This window comes from Euprymna scolopes, chromosome 14, assembly GCF_053919585.1.
Source record: "Euprymna scolopes isolate OS-2025 chromosome 14, ASM5391958v1, whole genome shotgun sequence".
Classification (NCBI taxonomy): domain Eukaryota; kingdom Metazoa; phylum Mollusca; class Cephalopoda; order Sepiida; family Sepiolidae; genus Euprymna; species Euprymna scolopes.
Window position 1 is genome coordinate 112,599,381 of NC_136495.1, and position 8,561 is coordinate 112,607,941.

At 34.3% G+C, this 8,561-nt stretch overlaps 1 pseudogene; it reads right to left on the reverse strand.

The window, feature by feature from the left end:
- Nucleotides 1-4,536: 4,536 nt before the first annotated feature.
- LOC145293520 (U2 spliceosomal RNA) lies at nucleotides 4,537-4,670 on the reverse strand (annotated as a pseudogene).
- Nucleotides 4,671-8,561: the final 3,891 nt, after the last annotated feature.

Consider the following 8,561-nt stretch of genomic DNA (forward strand, 5'->3'; position numbering starts at 1 on the left):
ACTGAAACACACACAAAAAAAAAAAAAATCCTTACTCCACATGAAGATAATTGTTGGTATTGAAACTTTGCTTCACTCAAAAGAATTTTTTCGTAACGAACAACAAACTTTATCTTATGACAGTTTCCCCTCCAACCATCAGTTGGCTGTTAACAACGGATCAATGCGCGTAGTACAGTAGAACCCCGGGATACGGTATATAAAATTTTGTAACAAAATACAGTACAGTATTTAATACACATGTATATAATCAAATAACATTATGAATAACACCGTAAAGCGGGGCAAATACTGTAACCAGGGGCCGGAAAAACATCGTATTCCACATCGTAACTGAAAAAACGGTATCCTAGGGCCACCGTATTCCGGGGTTCCACTGTAAATTACAAATTCTACACAACGAGGAACTGACTATTAACCGATGCTTGATAATTCATCGAATCATTTCGAAATTGTCAGGTAAGTTGGAAATATTGTTATTTCTTCAGACCGCATGAAATCATTGTCATAAAATCACTTACAAACTTTTTTGATCCATTCTAAGAATTCAGTGGCCATTTTCTTTCTAGGCTGTTATGCCTACACATCGCCCACGCCAGATAGGTGCCAATAGTGTTCTGCCCACGAACAAAAATAAACAATCTTCCTGAAGACTAAACAAACCCTTTAGTTAAAATCCTTTGAAACTGAACGCAATTCGATACGGACAAACAGACGTTCGTTAAATCGTCTGTAACCTTCTTTTGGTAGCCGCCAATTTTTCCGGTGTTCACATCCAATGCGATCCGACAAGATCCTGTTTTTACTTGTCGACGAGCACGCTTCGGAGACTTCTTATCCTTTGATGATATTTCTTTTGAAAACAAAAGTTAGAACTGGAAAATAGACGGGAGATGGTATATCGCAAGCAGATTCCAGAGAAAATCAACGACCGAGATCAGAGAGAAATAAATGGTAAACGTCTTTTGCAATAAGGTAGCGTGATTGGCATTGATTACTGAAAGAAGATGGCTATGATAGAAAGCTGGAGAAAATTGTTATCAGCCAGACTCTAGGGAACTGGTGATTTTCAGATGAAAACATAACAAAGTCACGCTCTAAATCTTTTATTTCCTTTCTCCGATCCATTGCTCCATCAATCAAATGTTTGACTTTCCAAAATGACCACTGATAGAAGTTTTCACACTAGTTATTTACCGGTGATGACCCATTCGTAAGAAAAAAAAGTGGTGTTCCCTGGAGTCTGAGTGACAACAAATATCTCCAGATTTATAGCGCACTTTCGATAATAGTTGCTAATTGTTTTGTGTTATAACAACCATCGTTTACTATCGATTTTACGTTCATGAAAGCTGTTTTTTTTTCTCCTGGAACTTGAGGGGCCAAAATCTTCCGTATATTCCAGAGCTCTCTGTGCTATTTTAGTAAAAAGCTCGAGTAATGCACACACTCCTAAATATTTTCAAATATCTTGACTCATCATGGAATTTTTTTCCTGAAATTAACAGATGCTGGTGCATGTGTGTGCGTTTTTTTTTTTTTGTGAGGGGCGGTGAAGGAATTATGATATTTTTCTTTGCTACTCTGACAATACCAGTTCCCTCGGTCTTGTAAAATATCCCTTCTAGTTTCCGGTTGTGTTTATACAGTGTTACTCTATCTCAGCTTATTTTTATTTCATTTTATTTACAAAGGAGTCACCACTTATCAATGCCGGGAGGCCACTCGAGAATAAGGGTTAATGAGTGTACAGTAGTCAATGAGAAAATGTCGTAGTAATCGTTAGTAGTGGAAATTTGGTAAATATAATCACTTAAGGGGACGTCTCATCAAGAATTTGTTCACGTTGGACTTGAAGAGGACCAGATTGTAGTCAGCTGGAAAGTAGGAAAATGGAACACAGTTCCACAAGCGTGCACTTCGAAGAAAGAAACTTTGTCCATGGAATCTACGTTTAGGTTTAGGTTTAGCCACAGATAAAGAGTAAGAGAAATTATTGATAGTGGTTTCATTTAGACGGTGGTTTTCGTGAAATTCAGGCCAGAGGGGTCCATAGATTGGAGCTCAAACGAGCACTTTCGATTTGGAGAAGCATTTAAAGGATAAACTTGTTTAAGCTGTTTTTCTTTTTCACAAAGAAACATTAATAAATGCGAGGAGGAGTATGTGTGTTACTATTTGAGTTCCATGTATATTTTATTCCTCTTTTCTCATTTTAATGCGCACATACATACATATATCTGGTATCCGGTAGAATGCTCCATCCGCAACAAAACAAAAATTATCAAATTGGTAACAAATAATCATTTCATGTACATACATATAATGTTATGGTTATATAATACATTGCGTATAAATTTCCAGTAGTTACTTAAACGGTGCTCAGTTTTAAGTTTATGTAGTAATGTATGCAAAAATAGTTGTGACTATGAAGCTACACAGTGTTTGTCTCCTAGAGATAATAATTAAACCAGAATATTAAACATGTAGAACATTACAAAATTTTAGACTGTTAAAAGCGAGCAAAAGTTATAGTGCATTGCCAAACTTCTAGAGCAAATGAGATATTGTAGTGACGAACCTTATTAATCCCTATTAATCCTTAACTGTGCATCAGACAGAAATCATAATATTTAGTTTGCTTCACTTTATAATAACACTAGTCTATACACAATTCTACTTAGATCGGCCAGTAGTTTCCGAGAAAACTTCTAGAGGAATGTGGTATTATGGAAATTATTCCCTATTAATCACACTATTAATCCCTTACAGTTAGGGATTAATAAGGATACTCACCATATTTCCTCTTTATTTTTCTCGGAAACTACTGGTTCGATCGGGTTGGTATCTTATATGGATCTTTGTTTTGATAAGGTACAGCGATCTGAATATTATAATATATTATCTGTTCAATGCGGTTAGGGGTTAATAATGATGCCTCCGTTTGGTCTCGAAAGACAATGAACACCCTCTTTAAGAGTAGTTGCGTGTTTTATTGTGAGGCAAGGGTTGCGCAACTCTAATCACACATCTGAATCGGTACTGCTTGAGTCACGTGGCAAGTGGAGGTTCCGGACAACTGGAAACAATGCCGAGATAAGCGGAGAGCACATAAAGCACCTGTAATTCCCCAAAACGGTCACCGATTTTAGTACTGACCAGGCTCAACGCTGCTTAACTTCAGTGATCTAACGAGAACCGGCGTGCCAACGTGATCATGCCGTATAGGTGGTGGTAGTGGGAGGTTTATAGGAATTAGTATTTAATCTAAAAATGAGCACAAATCTAACTATATTCAACCACAAATTTTGCATAAAGCAACTATTCTAAGTAAACGGCCAATAACTTTTGACCGTTTTTAATGTGCATGTATATGTGTATGTGTGTGTGTGTGTGTGTGTGTGTGTGTGTGTGCGTGTGTCTGTGAATGTTCGTGTGTTGCGTGTGGAGATGTATTATAATATGAAAATGTAGCGATAAAATAAAAGGTTACATCTATATATATAAAAGGCAAAAATCGGTGTGTATGTATGTATGTATGTATGTATGTATGTATGTTTGTTTGTAACGCTAAAACTTTTGAAAGACGGAACCAGAGTTGACAAATTTGGTATCATATTGCACCTTGATCACCCGGATGACAAATATCGAAATTTCACGTCAAACGGACCAGTAGAAAGGGGTCAACTGATCGTTTTTCTCCTAGGGGGGCCCCCCAAAAAACCTGTCATTTTAACGTTATTCAATACGTGTCACGTGACGTGACGTCAGCTCAAACTTTTGACAGACACAACCAAAGTTGACAAATTATGTATCATATTGAACCTTGATCACCCGCATGACAAATATCGAAATTCCACACCAAACGGACCATTAAAAGGGGGTGAACTGATCATTTCTCTCCTAGGGGGGCCCCCCAAAAAACCTGTCATTTTAATGTTAATATTACATAATCCAAAAACGCTTAGTCATGTCACGTGACGTGACGTCAACATCCAGTAATGGCGAACAAATGTAAACAAACACTTTGTTTTACCGATACTTTTGTAATTTCTCTTCTGCTTTGTTCTAGAGATTATTAAACTCCATGACAATGTCTCCAACGTATTTAACTGGTTAAAAATAGTATTTATACAAGAGTTTTAACGAAAAATATCAGGAAAAAATGTACAGGAATAAAAAAAAATTCAGCTTTCAAAATATTCGTCGATAAAAAAACCAATCTTTATATTTACGCTAGCCATTTTGTATATTACCACGTGACCTGCTATCTCTTAAACTGGAGGGGGGGGGGATCCACTTGAATCCAACAAAACCAGTAATTTTTTTTTTTCTATTATATATACATCATTTTCTATAAAATTAAGTGTAGACTTTATAATTAAAACAAAAAATGTTATTCATACTAAAAAAAAAAACGCTTAGTCATGTCACGTGACGTGACGTCAACATCCACTAATGGCGAACAATTGTACCTATTTACTATGCCTCCCCACGGGACAGAGTTAGACACCAGGGTCGTTTTTTAACGTGGAGAAAAGGTACAAAAATAAAAATTGTCTCAGTCGTGGAGGATTTCTCCTCCACCGAAAGAGAACAAGAAATAGAAGTGCAGCATCTGAAGAACAGATACTACACTTTGATCTTGACCAAAAGGCCAAGAATGCGAACAATTGTAAATAACAACTTTTTTCACAAAACCAACACCGTCTTTCTTTTTTTTTCTCTCTCTTTCTCTCTCTCACCCACTTACTCTTCCCTCTCTCTCACCCTCTTTCTCTTGACGTCACACCACTGTTAAACTGTGGGGGGGGGGAACACATTCCCAGGCATTATCTCCTATAGATGCACATTTTATTAGAAATTCAGCTTTCAAAATATTAGACGATAATAAAAATATAAAACCAACACCCTCTTTCTCTTTTCTCTCTCTCTCACCAACTTACTCTTCTCTCTCTCTCACCCTCTTTCTCTTGACCTCCTACTACTGTTAAACTGTGTGTGTGTGGGGGGGGGAAGAGGCAGCTTGAAAACCAACAAAAACAGTGCACAGTTTCCCAAGCATTTGGGGTGGGAAGGGGGGGAAGAAGCCGAGCGCACAGTTTCGTGTGAGAGAGAGAGAACAATTCTCAACCTATATACTCAACAAATTTTTTATCTACAGATTTGAAAGTTTGTATATAGGGTATTCAGACATATGGAAATATATCTAGCATAATCTATCTATTATATCTATAAAAGTGAAAATGTGTGTGTGTGTGAGGTAGCCAGAGAGAGAGAGAGAGAGAGAGAGAGAGAGAGAGAGAGAGAGAGACAACAATTCTCAACCTATATATTCAATACATTTTTTATCTACAGATTTGAAAATTTGTATATACGGTATTCAGACATATGGAAATATATCTAGCATAATCTATCTATTATATCTATAAAAGTGAAAATGTGTGTGTGTGTGTGTGTGTGTGTGTGTGTGTGTGTGCGTAAGAGAGAGAGAGAACAATTCTCAACCTATATACTCAACGTATTTTTATCTACGGATTTTAAACTTTGTATATAGGGTATTCAGACATATAGAAATATATCTAGCATAATCTATACATTATATCTATAAAAGTGAGAATGTGAGTGTGTGAGAGAGAGAGAACAATTCTCAACCTATATATTCAACAAATTTTTTACCTACAGATTTGAAAATTTGTATATTGGGTATTCAGACATATGGAAATATATCTAGCATAATCGATCTATTATATCTATAAAAGTCAGAATGTTTGCGTGTGGTTGTGTGTGTAAGGTTGCGAGAGAGAGAGAGAGAACAATTCTCAACCTATCTATTAAATAAATTTGTTATCTACAGATTTGACCATTTGTATATAGGGTATTCAGACATATGGAAATATATCCAGCATAATCTATCTATTATATCCATAAAAGTGAGAATGTGTGCGTGAGAGAGAGAGAGAGAGAGAGAGAGAGTAAGTACAATTCTCACCCTATATATTCAACAAATTTTTTATCTACCGATTAGAAAATTTGTATATAGGGTATTCAGACATATGGAAATATATCTAGCATAATCTATCTATTATATCTAGAAAAGTGAGAATGTGTGTGAAAGAGAGAGAGAGAGAAGAGAGAGAGAGAGAACAATTCTCAACCTATATATTCAACTAATTTTTATGTACAGATCTGAAAATTTGTATACAGGGTATTCAGACATATGGAAATATATCTAGCATAATCTATTATATCTATAAAAGGTAGAATGTGTGTGTGTGTGTGTGAGTGAGTGAGTGAGTGAGTGAGAGAGAGAGAGAGAGAGAACAATTCTCAACCTATATACTCAACAAATTTTGTATCTACAGATTTGATAAATTGTATATAAGGTATTCAGACATAAGGAAATATATCTAGCATAATCTATCTATTATATCTATAAAAGTGAGAATGTGTGTGAAAGAGAGAGAGAGAGAACAATTCTCAACCTATATATTCAACAAATTCTATCTTTACAGATTTGAAAATTTGTATATAGGGTATTCAGACATTTGGAAATATATCTAGCATAATCTATTATATCTATAAAAGTGAGAATGTGTGTGTGAGAGAGAGAGAAAGAACAATTCTCAACCTATATACTCAACAAATTTTTTATCTACAGATTTAAAAATTTGTATATAGGGTATTCAGACATATAGAAATATATCTAGCATAACCTATCTATTATATCTATAAAATGACCATGTGTGTGTGTGTGAGAGAGAGAGAGAGAGAGTCAGAGAGAGAGAGAGAACAATTTTCAGCTTGTGTGTGTGTGAGAAAGAGAGAGAGAGAAAGAGAGGAAGGAAAATTCTCACCCTATATATTCAACAAATTTTTTATCTACATATTAGAAAATTTGGATATAGGGTATTCAGACGTATGGAAATATATCTAGCATAATCTATCTATTATATCTATAAAAGTGAGAATGTGTGTGTGAGAGAGAGAGAAAGAGAGAGAGAGAACAATTCTCAACCTATATATTCAACTAATTTTTTATCTACAGATTTGAAAATGTGTATATTGGGTATTCAGACATATGTAAATATATCTGGCATAATCTATGTATTATATCTATAAAAGTGTGAATGTGAGTGATGGAAAGAGCAAAAAATTCTCAACCTATATAACCTATAAAAGTGAGAATATGTGTGAGAGAGAGAGAGAGAGAACAATTCTCAACCTATATATTCCACACATTTTTGGGCACAGATTTGGAAATTTGTATATAGGGTAGGCAGACATATAGAAATATATCTAGCATAATCTATCTATTATATCTATAAAAGTGAGAACTTGTGTGTGTGTGTGTGTGTGAGAGAGAGAGAGAACAATTCTTAACCTACATACTCAACAAATTTTTTACCTACAGTTTAGAAAATTTGTATATAGGGTATTCAGACATATGGAAATATATCTAGCATAATCTATCTATTATAACTACAAAAGTTAGAATGTGTGTGTGAGAGAGAGAGAACAATTCTAAACCTATATATTCAACAAATTTTTTATCTACAGATTTGAAACTTTGTATATAGGGTATTCAGACATATGGAAATATATCTAGCATAATCTATCTATTTTATCTATAAAAGTGAGAATGCGTGTGTGTGAGATAGCGAGAGAGAGAGAGAGAAAAAGAGAGAGATAAAAATTCTCAACCTATACATTCAACAAATTTTTTATCCACAGATTTGAACATTTGTATATAGGGTGTTCAGACATATAGAAATATATCTAGCATAATCTATCTATTATATGTATAAAAGTGAGAATGTGTGTGTGTGAGAGAGAGGACAATTGTCAACCTATGTATACAACAAATTTTTTATCTACAGATTTCAAAATTTGTATATTGGGCATTCAGACATATTTTAATATATCTGGCATAATCTGTCTATTATATCTATAAAAGTGAGAATGTGTGTGATAGAGAGAGAGAGAACAATTCTCAACCTATATACTCAACAAATTTTTTATCTACAGATTTGAAAATTTGTATATAGGGTATTCAGACATATGGAAATATATCTAGCATAATCTATTATATCTATAAAAGTGAGAATGTGTGTGTGTGTGAGAGAGAGAGAGAGAGAGAGAGAGAGAACAATTCTCAACCCATATACTCAACAAATTCTTTATCTACAGATTTTAAAATTTGTATATAGAGTATTCATACAAATAGAAATATATCTAGGATAATCTTTCTATTATATCTATAAAAGTGAGAATGTGTGTGTGTGTGAGCGAGAGAGAGAGAGAGAGAGAGAACAGTTCTCAACCTATACATTCAACAAATTTTTATATATAGGGTATTCAGAAATATCGAAATATATCTAGCATAATCTATTATATCTTTAAAAGTTAGAATGTGTGTGTGTGAGAGATAGAGAGAACAATTCTCAACCTATGCACTCTACAAATTTTTTATCTACAAATTAGAAAATTTGTATATAGGGTATTCACACATATGGAAATATATCTAGCATAATCTATCTATTATATCTATAAAAGTTAGA